The sequence below is a fragment of the Halichoerus grypus genome, chromosome 2, assembly GCF_964656455.1.
Source record: "Halichoerus grypus chromosome 2, mHalGry1.hap1.1, whole genome shotgun sequence".
Classification (NCBI taxonomy): domain Eukaryota; kingdom Metazoa; phylum Chordata; class Mammalia; order Carnivora; family Phocidae; genus Halichoerus; species Halichoerus grypus.
Genome location: NC_135713.1, coordinates 45,554,554 through 45,568,722, shown reverse-complemented (window position 1 = coordinate 45,568,722; position 14,169 = coordinate 45,554,554). Strand labels below are relative to the sequence as shown.

The 14,169-nt window shown below is 41.4% G+C and overlaps 1 pseudogene; it reads left to right on the top strand.

Annotated features, from left to right (window-relative positions):
• Positions 1–9,867: 9,867 nt before the first annotated feature.
• On the top strand, positions 9,868–12,180 carry LOC118549683 (T-complex protein 1 subunit eta pseudogene; annotated as a pseudogene).
• The last annotated feature ends 1,989 nt before the right edge of the window (positions 12,181–14,169 follow it).

Here is a 14,169-nt window from a genome sequence, read left to right as displayed (position 1 = left end):
GAAGGAGTTATGCTGCTGTGGGATTCTACTCAAGAATGTAGGAAAGACCTTGGTGCCTCTTCTGTGGAGTGGATGCTGATGAAAGTCTTTTTCCTTCTCCAAAACTTACCTGAGCCCGTTCTTTTTTGAGACAGACTATATTGAGACAAAAAGTTGTCATGAGCAGAAGAAACTACGACCTTTATTAATAAAGGCGAATTAACTTAACCAAGAGGGCATCTGTAGTTTATCATCTACCCCAAACTTTCTGTGTATAGGTCCCCTCTCAGGGGACCTCCAGTTCCTACCTTCACTCTACGCATCTTCTGTAACCCGGCAGGCCCACATGCTGAGACTGCCCAGGCGCTTGGAGGTGTAGGTAGACTGGATGGGAAGGAGGGAGGCTGAGTCTAAGATACACCCCTTTAGAGCCTAAGGATCCCCCAACCCCTTAAAAAGAAAGACAGAGATCTCAGAGAAATCCTGGCCTCTGCTCATTCTCCACAGGGTCTTTTTACTAATTTGGGACCCAGATAAGTTCACTCGGGCATCTTTAGGGAGCCTCTTGGGAAACATCCCAGCCACATATACTACCACTAACACAAGTGCTTCTCATAGCTTTGCCTCCTTCCACCACGTCTCGCCAGTCTGTTTTGTTATAACCTCTTAGGTTATAGCCTTCAATGGCTAACCTCTTAAGTTGGTTTCCACAACAAGTGAAATTGGGATGATGTCCTCAGAGTACTTCAGATGATCATTGTTTAGTCTTCGTAATAGTTTAACAAATAAATTTAGGTTTTCTATAAAAATAAATTAAATTAAATAATAGCTTTTATTACATTCCAGAAACTATTCTTGGCACATCATACATTTTATGTGATTAATAGCATATGGTGAACATATCCTTAATGTCATTCAAAATTATTCACACATGCTTTAATGGCTGCCCTGTGTGTTTTCAGAGCCACGGTATCCAGCGTACAAGCTGCAGCCCACACCAGCCGCGGGACAGGCGTGGCGTAAGAGCTCCCTGGAGTGAGAGGAGCCTTTTCTAAGCCACACAGAGGTGCCATTTTGGCTAGAAAATGTCCCAAAAATAACATAACCTAGCCAGTTCCCCATCACTGGAATGTCTCCGGTCACTTCCAATTATCACTATTATAAATATCTTTGAGCATAACTGGTTAAATGAAAGAATACGAAATTTTTGAGGCTCTTATTGCTGAACTGCTCTCCTACCAAACGCTTCAGAGTGCTCTCTTCTCTCAAGCTTCTCAATACCAGATGTTTCCGTTCTCTCTAACCCTAGACAACTGAATGTGTGGCAAGTGCACACTTTTAGTGTGCAACTGTTTGATTACTAGAGAGGATGGATATTTTTAAATGCTTATTAGAAATATGTATTTCTTCCCTTAAAAATGGCCTATCTGGACGCCTGCGTGGCTCAGTCAGTTACGCGTCTGCCTTCAGCTCAGGTCATGATCCAAGGGTCCTGGGATCGAGTCCCGCATCAGGATCCTTGCTCAGTGGGGAGCCTGCTTCTCTCTCTCCCTCTGCCTGCAGTTCCCCCTGCTTGTGCTCTCTCACTCTCTCTGACAAATAAATAAAATCTTAAAAAAAAAAAAGGCCGATCTATATTCCTTGCCTATTCTGCTATTGGGATATTGGTCTTATTGATTTTAAGGGCTCTTTGGATCTCCAGAATGTTAACCTGTTACCTGCCATGTACTTTAAAAATATTTTCCCCAATTGCATATTGTCTTTTGATTTTGTTTTGATACTTTAAATTTGTATGTCATTTTTAATGTGAGAGTAGTTGAATCTATTGATCTCTTCCTTTATGGCTTCTGCCTTTACTTTGATGTTTAAAAGGCTTTTGCCATTCCAACTCATATTTCACCATTTGTTCATTTTTTTATTAAACATCTCATATCGGTAACCTAGGTCCTTTTAAACTGGCCTTGGTTTATAAGACTCAGAGTCTGTTAACTTGTGCTAAGCCGTGTGGCTTTTTCGGCTAGCAGAGCATTGGATTGGGAGTGGAGACTCAGACTAGGGAAATAGGCGAAATTAATCTTCAATAGACTTGGCCTCTCTGTGCCTAAATCCTCTATGTGTAAAATATAGAAAATTACATTTGGACCCCAATTTTACCTCTTTTTTCCTATTATAAAATATGGCACATATACAGAAGGCTGCACAGTGATAACTAATCATAAGACAACTGTCCATGTAACTGTCATCTGTATTACTGAGATGGAGATAGAGATGGAGGGGAAGAGGTGGGGAAGGAGGAAAGGGGGAAGGGAGAGAGAAGAGAGATTCCTGCAGCGGGTCCTTTCTCAAGGACACACTCCCCTTACGTCTTGGCAATCACTATCCTGTGTATAATCACTGTGCTAAGGTTTTTACTTCCTTGTTGTGCTTTATGCTTTTATCCGCTATGTATTCATCACCTATATTTCCCACATATTAACGGTTTGATTTTTTCATTCATATCTATAATCTATTTAGAATTTATCTTCTTTTATGATGTGAGAAATCAAAGTTCTTCTTCTTCAGATGGTTTAGTGATTATTGAGGTCCTGTGTATAGCACAATACTTTCTTCCTGAACCAGGTTTTTATTTTTTTTTAATTTTTAATTTTTAAAAATTTTACCTATTTATTTGATAGAGAGAGAGATAGTGAGAGCAGGAACACAAGCAGGGGGAGTAGGAGAGGGAGAAGCAGGCTTCCCGCTGAGCAGGGAGCCCGATGCGGGGCTCGATCCCAGGACCCTAGGATCATGACCTGAGCCGAAGGCAGACGCTTAATGACTGAGCCACCCAGGCGCCCCTTTCCTGAACCAGGCTTTTAAAAGTCAGGTTTCAGGGCGCCTGGGTGGCTCAGTTGGTTAAGCGACTGCCTTCGGCTCAGGTCATGATCCTGGAGTCCCGGGATCGAGTCCCGCATCGGGCTCCCTGCTTGGCAGGGAGTCTGCTTCTCCCTCTGACCCTCCCCCCTCTCATGCTCTCTGTCTCTCATTCTCTCTCTCAAATAAATAAATAAAATCTTTAAAAATATATAAATAAATAAATAAATAAAAGTCAGGTTTCTTGGGATGTAATTCATCCTTTTTAAGAGTTTAGTTCTATGAATTTTGACAAACACATGCAGTTGCGTCGTCACCCCCACAAGCAGGACACAGAGATGGAGTATTTCCGTCATCCCACAAAGTTCACTTGCGCCCTTTTGTAGTCAGCCCCCCAGTCCCACACCCCAGCCCCTGGCAACCACACATCTGTTTGCTGTTCCTACAGTTTTGCCTCTTCCTGACAATCGACCTCATATGAGCATACAGCATAGAGTCTCTTGAATCTGGCTCCTTTCACTTAGCATGATGCTTCTGAGATTCATCCATGTTGTTGCTTGCATCAGTAATTCATCCTTTTTATTGATGAGTAGTATTCCGTGGTATGGATGGGTCAAGAATTATAGGTTCAATCTTTCACCATTAAGGTTGATGGTAGCTATAGGGCTTTGGTAGATGTCCTTTATCAGACTGAGGAAGTTCTAGTTTGCTGAGAGTTTTTTATCACAAAAGGATGTTCAATTTTATCAAATGCCTCTCCTGCATCTACTGAGCTCTGTATCTCTGTCTGTCTGCCCTGGGAGTAAGAGACTTCACCACCCTAGAGACTAGAAGCTTTAGTTGACATAGTGAAAATTGTCCAGTGAAGTGGACAGGGCCTCGTGCCCCACCTCACTTTGAATCCTGTGAACAAGTGAATTTGCTGCCCCACCCCTGGGAGCCTAAGGCTTTTGATTCCTACGAGAGAAGAGTCCAGGGAAGTACATGGCATTTTGTGTCCCCAACAACCATGACCTGCCCCTCCCCTGCCTGCACCTCTGAGGCGGGATGGAGAGAGCACTCCCTGTGAGCACCTGATGGAAGTCTGTGGGAAAGCGTCTCCCGCTGGGGCTGAATTCCTCAGCTGCCTCAGCCACTCCGGGTGTGCACACTAACACACAGGTGGATGCTGACAGGTTACGCTTCGCTGCTTTCTTACCCCCGCAGAGAATGGGGTGCCTCCGCCTTCTATGAAGCCCACCTCACCTCTGAGGGATTTGGGTCTCTTCTGAAACAGCTGACTCGGTGGCCTCACATCCTCATCTTCCTCCCGGGCTCAACAAAACTCATGATTTTGGAGTTTACCTGTCATTTCCTCGTTATTAGGGCAGGAGTGATGTGCTCAACAGCTTTCTATATCTGAAGCAGAAGTAAAAGAACATTTAAATCCCACCTTTATCCTATACCAAATGTATATACTTGAGCCTGTTTGGGGGGGGCTATTTTTATTCTTACGCAAGAATCATGCTACTTTGATAATAAATCTTTCTTTCTAGTGGTGTAAGTCACCCTTCAATCTTCCAAAAATTCTTCAGCCTTTTATTAATCTTCCCAGGTGACCTTAGAATTATATTGTCTAGTTAAAAAAAAATACTTTTGACATTTTTATTAGAATTGAAATGGCAGAATTATTGAGTTATGCCATCCAAGAATGTGCTATGCCCTACCATTTATTTAAGTCTTCACATCTCCCAGTGAAGTTTTAGTTTTATTTATATGGGTTCTACATACTTTTCTTATGTCATTTATTCCTAGATATTGTCTATTTTAGCATCTATCTAAATGCCTTTTTTAAAATTGTATTTTCTAACTGATGATTGTTGATTTAAAAGATAAGCATTGATTGTGTATACTGATTTTGTAACCAACTGCCTTATTAAACTCCTTACTTCTAATAATTTTTTGGTTGATTTTCTTGGATTCCCAGGTAGGGAATTATATGCAAGTAATAATTTATCTCCTCCTTTCTGAAGATTTTTCTCTTCTTTCATTTTGTCTTCCTGCTTTCACTCAACTTCTGGGAAATATTAAATGACTATGGATAGCAGGCATACTAGACTTGTACTTGACTTTGGTGGGAAACACCAGAGTTTCACCATTAAGTGTGATGATACCTGGGGCAAATACAGTAAATTTGCTTACTCAACAGCCACTCCAGTCACCTCCTAGATTGCACCTGAGAAAGAAAAGAACAGCCTTTGACATTCGGAAGCTGGCCAGCCATTCAACACTAAGCTATGTTGTTCTCCTGTTGGACATAAACCATCTCACAGAATACCAGCTCAGACAAGGTCACTCTGAGACCATGATTAAATGAGATAAAGCAAGTCCAAACCATAATTTTGTCTAAACACAGACAAAAATAAGTTCACTGTGCCACCCACAAAATACCAAACATACCCCTCTCTTGCCTAAAATAAGTGACTGTTAATTCTTTACCAATGACACCTTTTTTCTCACTCTAGTTTGCCTATATATAAAATGTATTTATTTATTGAGATATTCAATCATAAAATCCCACACACACAAACACACTTTCGGATGGCATCCTACGTAGAGTGATTCTTTGGTTCCTCGGACCCTCCACAAATCACCCAACTGAAGGCCAAATCCTATAATAGGTTCTATCTAACACCCTCTTGTTGAGGGGTCCCCATGGTTCCTGAGATGTGTGTTCTCCCTCACTGCAACAAGTTAGGAAAACCCACCTTGTTCAGTTATGGTTGTGTTCATGGTAGTCTCTGGCTAGAGGACAAGGACATGCTTTAAGAGTACAGAAAATTAAAAAGTACTTTTCTAGACACCCTTATAGCTAAGGTTCAAGTCATATGACATTCCTGCCAATGATTTATACCCATGAGAGACTGAGGAAAGAAAGAGAACAATCTGAGGTGGTCAAAGACTGAGAGAGTACGTATTCTAGAAAGCACAATGCACAGACATCTGGACCTTGTAGAGCAGCTACAATGATCCTGGTATTGAGTCCATAGCATTTACTATATTTACTATACTGGTATAGTATTGAAATGCTATGAGTGGTCTTTCCACTAGAACAGTCCTGTTGTGGTAGAGGGAGTTTTTTTTGTGGCTGGATCATCCTGGTTGCATGTAGCCTTAAAATCTTAGTTCTTAGGCCCTCTTAGAAATCCTTTCAGCTATCGGGCGCCTGGGTGGCTCAGTTGGTTGAGTGACTGCCTTCGGCTCGGGTCGTGATCCTGGAGTCCCGGGATCGAGTCCCACATCGGGCTCCCTGCTCAGCGGGGGGTCTGCTTCTCCCTCTGACCCTCTTCCCTCTCGTGCTCTCTGTCTCTCATTCTCTCTCTCTCTCAAATAAATAAATAAAATCTTTAAAAAAAAAAAAAAGAAAGAAATCCTTTCAGCTATCTAACATTCTCAAATAATTCCCTTTTGTTTATGTTAGTATATAAGATGTTGGAATTGGAAGCTCGCTGCCCTAGTGTGGTGTCTTACCACTGTGAGAGCTGTCAGGATGCCAAAATGATTACGACGGCTTCATTTCCTTTCTTGAATATCACTCAAGTTCAGCTTTTGGCCATCTCTAGCCCAGAACCATATAGAAAGGGAGACTGCAGGAAATGTAGTTTCAGGTCAACCAAGTGAGCAATAGGATGATCCAGCACATTCCTACATAAGATTCTTCATTTTCTCTGCATGCTTTATGCCTCTTTCTCATACCTATTTTTTCATTTGTATTTCTTGATAGGACTCACAGGATCTATCCATTTCAGGAATTTTTTTTTCTTTTCAAAGAACAAAGAAGAGTGTTCCATTATCAAGTAGATTATGTTTAAATTTTCTTAAAAAGAACAAATTTCTAGTTTTAAGGCAGTAGGATTTTTAAAAGTGGCCTATATAATTCTTATTTGGGAGAATCTATTGAGGTCTTCTTTGTGATAAGCCTGGAATCAATTTTACAAATTGATTTGTAAATCAAAGCCATCTGATACAGATAAGTACTCTCTGTAGGGTACAAAGTTTGAAATAGGGGCACCTGGGTGGTTCAGTCGTTAAGCATCTGCCTTCAGCTCAGGTCATGATCCCAGGGTCCTGGGATCGAGCCCCACATCGGGTTCCCTGCTTGGCGGGAAGCCTGCTTCTCCCTCTCCCACTCCCCCTGCTTGTGTTCCCTCTCTTGCTGTGTCTCTCTCTGTCAAATAAATAAAATCTTTTTAAAAAAAAATCAATGCACAGAAGTCTGTTGCATTTCTATACACTAACAGTAAAGAAACAGAAAGAGAAATCAAGGAATCAATCCCATTTATAATTGTACCAAAACCCGTAAGATACCTAGGAATAAAGCTACCCAAAGAGGTAAAAGATCTATACTCTGAAAACTATAGAACACTAAAGAAAGAAATTAAGGAAGACACAAAGAAATGGAAAAATGTTCCATGCTCATGGATTAGAACAAATATTGTTAAAATTTCTATACTACCCAAAGCAATCTACATATTCAATTCAATCCCTTATCAAAATAACACCAGCATTTTTTACAGAGCTGGAACAAATAATTCTGAAATGTGTATTGAACCAGAAATGACCCTGAATAGCCAAAGTAATGTTGAAAAAGAAAACCAAGCCTGGAGGCATGACAATTCCAGACTTCAAGCTGTATTACAAAGCTGTAATCATCAAGACAGTATGGTACTGGCACAAAAACAGACACATAGATCAATGGAACAGAATAGAGAGCCCAGAAATGGACCCTCAACTCTATGGTCAATTAATCTTCAACACAGCAGGAAAGAATATCTAATGGAAAAAAAAGACCGTCTCTTCAACAAATTGTATTGGGAAAATTGGACAGCCACATGCAGAATAATGAAACTGAATCACTTTCTTATACCATACACAAATATAAATTCAAAATGGATGAAAGAACTAAATGTGAGACAGGAATCAATCAAAATCCTAGAGAACACACACAGCAACCCCTTTGACCTTGGCCGCAGCAACTTCTTACTAGACACATCTCCAGAGGCAAGGGAAATGAAAGCAAAAATGAACTATTAGGACTTCATCAAGATAAAAAGCTGCTGCAAAGCAAAGAAAATGACCAATAAAACTAAAAGGCAACCTACAGAATGGGAGAAGATATTTGCAAATGACCTATCAGATAAAAGGCTAGTATCTAAAATCTATAAAGAACTTAACAAACTCAACACCCCAAAAAACGCCAAAAAATCCAGTCAAGAAATGGGCAGAAGACATGAACAGACATTTCTCCAAAGAAGACATACAAATGGCCAACAGACACATGAAAAATGCTCAACATCACTTGGCATCAGGGAAATACAAATCAAAACCACAATGAGATATCACCTCACACTGGTCAGAATGGCTAAAATTAACAACTCAGGAAACAAGATATGTTAGTGAGGATGGGGAGAAAGTTGAACCCTCTTACACTCTTGGTGGGAATGCAAACTGGTGCAGCTACTTGGAAAACAGTATGGAGGTTCCTCAAAAAGTTGAAAATAAAGCTACCCTACGACTCAGCAATTGCACTACTGGGTATTTATCCAAAGGATACAAAAATAGTGCTTCCAAGAGGCACATGCACCCCAATGTTCACAGCAGCAAGGTCCATAAGAGCTGAACTAGGGAAAGAGTCCAGATGTCCATCAACAGATGGATAAAGAAAATGTGATACACACACACACACACACACACACACACACACACACACACACAATGGAATATTACTCAGCCATCAAAAAAAAAAATGAAATCTTACCATTTGCAACGACATGGATGCACATGGTACTGGTATTGTGCTAAGCAAAATAAGTCAGTCAGAGAAAGACAATATCATATGATTTCAGTCATATGTGGAATTTAAGAAACAAAACAGATGAATATAGAGGAAGGGAAGGAAAAATAAAATAAGATGAAAACAGAGAGGGAGACAAGCCATGAGAGACTCTTAACTATAGGGAACAAACTGAGCGTTGCTGGAGGGGAGATGGGTAGGGGGAAGGGAGGACTGGGTGATAGGCATTAAGGAGAGCACTTGAAGTAATGAGCACTGGGTGTTATATGCAAATGATGAATCACTAAATACTACCACTGAAACCAATAATACACTATATGTTAACCTACTTGAATTTAAATAAAATCTAAAAAAAAAAAATTTTACTTGCATACACAAGTGTGACTCACCTACAAATATTTCTTCTCTTCCATCCATTGTATTTGTAATCCATTAACAGATTATTTCATATAACATATTAATATTAATATAACATATTAACAGATATTTCCATTATAGATATGTCATTATATATATATAATGTGTATATATATATATATATATATATATATATATATATATATATATATATAAACAGAATTCACAGTAGGCTGGCTTGACTTAAAGGTAAAGAAACCTCTTTCATATAGAGATCTGACCCTGGACAGTTACATCAAAGACAGAGACTTAAGAAAAGGAGCCCAATCCAGAAGTGTTAATAATGTCACCTATGCAACTTTTTCCTGCTTTGGAATCTGTCTGAAAGCTCATCTACTCCAAAAACATTTCCTATTTTAAACCTACATATGTAATTGGGCCCATCTTAATCAACTAAAATCATTATTACAACTTCTGTATTAAAATTAAAAGAAAAAAGTCTACTATTTTTCATCACCTACAGAAAAACTCACCCATTTTATTTTGGAATGTTTACAGTACAATTCACGTGTCTTTCCCCTTGGGCTTAGTTGGAGCCTTACAAGGTTTGGTAAATTTGAGTCAGCTCCAAAGACAGCATTTTCTCCATCCACATCCCATATCCATCTTAACTTGTGGAAGAATGAAGTGGTCCTCATGTTCATACTGTTAAAAACAGAACCCAAGTTGACATTCTAACACAACTCTTTACTGATCTGTATGACATCTGTCGTTTTTACCCTTTCCCCTCATTGTATCTCCTTAAGGACATAAACTTTCCCAAAAAGCACTATTTTTCAGGGCACCCTGATGTCTGCCCACATAGCCTCGTCCCTCCCCTTCCCTAACACTCAACACAGTAAACCTTTGCAATCACTGATTTACAGTCTCCATGGGGCAGGGCTGTTTCCTCTTCTGCTGCTTAAATCCTCAGCACCAGGCAAATAATGGTTGTCCAACAAGTTGGAAAAAGAAAAAAAAGCTAATCACTTTTTAAAACTCTATCTTATGTTAGAAGTCAAGAGGAAGGAGGGTAGTGACTGGGATGGGACAGGAAGGGGACTTCAGGGCTGCTATCATGTTCTAACCATCAGGTTACTTGAGCATGTTCATCAGTTGAGTAATTAGTGCACTTTCTGAATGTGCTACACTCCAGCAAAAGAAGTTCAAGTCTATCATTATCTGATGAAGCAGGAAGTTACAAGCATTCAGATTGCCATTAAAAATAATTAACAGGGGTGCCTGGCTGTTTCAGTGGGTAGAGCATGCAACTCTTGATCTCAGGGTCATGAGTTCAAGCCACACGTTGGGCATGGAGCCTACTTTAAAAAAAATAATAATAATAATTAACAGACATTGTTTCTGAACATGTAAAGTTAAACTTTAAGAACCAAAATGTTCGTTTATGTCAGAAAATGCAGTCTTGGTGGGGTTGCTGGGCCGCCCGGACGCAGAGAAGACAGGAGTAGCGGGCCACTGAATAAGCTTCCAAAATGATGCCCATACCAGTTATCCTGTTGAAAGATGGGACCGATAGCTCCCAAGGCATCCCCCAGCTTTTAAGTAACATCAGTGCCTGCCAGGTGATTGCAGAGGCTGTAAGAACCACCCTGGGCCCTCATGGCATGGACAAGCTGATTGTAGATGGCCGAGGCAAAGCAATAATTTCTAATGATGGGGCCACAATTCTGAAACTGCTCGATGTTGTCCATCCTGCAGCAAAGACTTTAGTGGACATTGCCAAATCCCAAGATGCTGAGGTCGGTGATGGTACCACCTCAGTGACCCTGCTGGCTGCAGAGTTTCTGAAGCAAGTGAAACCCTACATGGAGAATGGTTTGCACCCACAGATCATCAACCGAGCTTTCCGCACTGCCACCCAGTTGGCAATTAACAAGATCAAAGAGATTGCTGTGAACGTGAAGAAGGAAGATAAAGTGGAACAGAGGAAGCTGCTGGAGAAGTGTGCCATGACCGCTCTGAGCTCCAAGCTGATTTCCCAGCAGAAAGCCTTCTTCGATAAGATGGTGGTGGATGCAGTGATAATGCTCGATGATTTGTTGCAGCTTAAAATGATTGGAATCAAGAAGGTGCAAGGTGGTGCCCTAGAGGAGTCCCAGCTGGTAGCTGGCGTCACATTCAAGAAGACTTTCTCTTATGCTGGGTTTGAAATGCAACCCAAAAAGTACAATAATCCGGTGATTGCCCTTTTAAATGTTGAGCTTGAGCTGAAAGCTGAGAAAGATAATGCTGAAATCAGAGTCCACACGGTAGAGGATTATCAGGCAATCGTTGATGCTGAATGGAACATTCTCTATGACAAGTTAGAGAGGATCCATCATTCTGGAGCCAAAGTCATCTTGTCCAAACTCCCGATCGGGGATGTGGCCACCCAGTACTTTGTCGACAGGGACACGTGCTGTGCTGGCCGAGTGCCGGAGGAGGATCTGAAGAGGACGATGATGGCCTGCGGAGGCTCCATCCAAACGAGTGTGAATGCTCTGTCGTCAGATGTGCTGGGCCGCTGCCAGGACTTTGAAGAGACCCAGATTGGAGGCGAGAGGTACAATTTCTTCACTGGCTCTCCCAAGGCCAAGATTTGCACGATCATCCTTCGTGGCGGTGCTGAGCAGTTTATGGAGGAGACAGAGCGGTCCCTGCACGACACCATCATGATTGTCAGAAAGGCCATCAAGAACGATTCAGTGGTGGCTGGTGGTGGGGCCGTTGAGATGGAGCTCTCCAAGTCCCTGCGGGATTACTCAAGGACCATTCCAGGAAAACAGCAGCTGTTGATTGGGGCATATGCCAAGGCCTTGGAAATTATCCCACGCCAGCTGTGTGACAATGCTGACTTTGATGCCACAAACATCCTCAACAAGCTGCGGGCGCAGCGTGCCCAGGGGGGCATGTGGTACGAGGACATTGTTGACAACGTCAAGGCCTTCGTGTGGGAGCCAGCCATGGTGCACATCAGTGCCCTGACCGCAGCCTCTGAGGCCGCCTGCCTTATCCTGTCAGTAGATGAAACCATCAAAAACCCTCGCTCAACAGTGGATGCTCCCCCAGCTGCGGGCCGGGGCCGGGGCCGGGGCCAGGGCCGGGGCCGCCCTCATTGAGAGGCACCCTGCCCCTCATGCGAGTGGCTGGCAGGCTGGCTGCAGGGTATGCTTACTCTCCCTGTCTTGGTCCATTGGTATTACGAGGAAAGGGTAGTAATTGGCCCACTCTCCTCTCACTGGAGGTTATTTAAATAAACGTAAGACTTAGAATTCACTTTGCAAATTAAAAAAAAAAAAAAAGAAAAAGAAAATGCAGTCTTGGCCATGGAAACTATCAGAAGTACACTGCACCAGTCACAATGGGAAAGAGTCATTGAGATGAGGTACATGAAGTTCTTATACCAGTGCTAGGTACATAGTGCTGTATGTTAGCTACTATTACACTTTTTAACACATCAGAAGCATTTCCAGATGAATGAAGGATTCAGCTTAGATCACAGCAAATTTCCTTCATTTCCTTTGCCCTTAACTCTTTCAAAATAGTTATGGAGTCCACATCGCCACCTGGTTTGTTTTAGTTATGCCTGAGGAATTCACAACTCCCAGGCTAAGAATCATGGAACATCTGCACTGAAAGCACAGAGACCCTCTGTGGTCCAGTGATTCTCCAGTATGCACATCACTGGGGCTCTTATTAAAAGTTCAAGTGTCCACATCAGATTCTTATTCACTTAGTGTGACAGTAGCACCTAGGAATTCGCATTTTTTTAACCAGCTCTTCGAGTGATTCTGAAGGTGGTCTACAAGAAACAACCTCTTGTTTTGTAGATGAATAAAATAGAGGCCAGGGAGGGAAGGGACCTGCCCAGAGTCTTCTTTCTGGTTAATGAGTATGCCAGGACGAGAATGAAGGTCGCCTTTTACCACTCCAGTGTTATTTCCATGAATTCATGCCACAATAACTTAGGACCCAGAATGAATCTGTCCTAAGCCCTAATGGCTTATTCCACTGAGCCCTTTGCCTTTTCACCCATGCATTAGGTTAACTGGAAAGGCACAAAAACCCACCTGTATATTCATTAGGTATACAGAACCAGGTACTTTAGAAAACTAGTTTCTAAATCAATCATCGCTCCAATATTTTTACACACTATGTGACACTGAGATAGTTATTTGAATTCTATGTGCTTTAGTTTCTTCCTTTATAAAGTGACAAAATAACACCTATGGTTTGCAGGATATTGTGAAGACTTATGTAAAATCCTAGCACAGAGCTTGCTAAATAATGAGGTTCTAGTAAATAGTAGCTATCATTAATGCCATCTTAAAACATGGCACTTCAACTTCATTCTTCAGACTAGAGGAGTATTCTCAAGTGTGGTTCCCTATAAACAGAATCATCTAGAAGTCCTCATTTTTTTTAAATACAGACTTCTGAAACTCGCCCCTCATAAGACCTGGTGAATCAGAATCGTGGGGGCAAGACCCAGAAGTCTGTATTAACAAGCAAGTACCCCAGGGTCTTCCTCTGTACACTTAAGTTTGAGCAACATTGGACTAGGGCTTCTTGTCAGTGAAAACACTCGTATCAATGAAAGCCAGCTAGTGCTGAACACTCACTCTAATACTAACAATTTTCTGTTAATAAGAGGTAAATGGGTGCCACCTACTGCCTTATTTTGGAATGCAACGCTCAGACTGGTTCAATTCTTCTCTCAGTAATTGAATTCACTGTGAAAAATTAATCAATCCAGAACAAGATATTCAAGCAGTAGAAAGAAAGCATTGTTGGAAGGAGACATGAAAACAGACTTAACTAGAAGAAAACTTTCTCAGTTAAAGCGTTCTTGGAGTTCTAGATTAATGTATCTAATAAACTTCTGTAATTCCAAGTTACTGCTAAAGCAGTAACGGAAAATATAATGCCTCACCTATTGGCCTATGCCAACAGTGAAAGCAAAAACAGAATTACAGAATGCCCTAAAATACATGTAGCTATGCTCACCTCCACTACCTCCTCCCCAGTCCCAAGAGAAAACCAAGTGAAACAAGAACAAGCTTTCTTATTCTGTAACATTCTACTCAAGGCCAGTATCTAAACTGCCA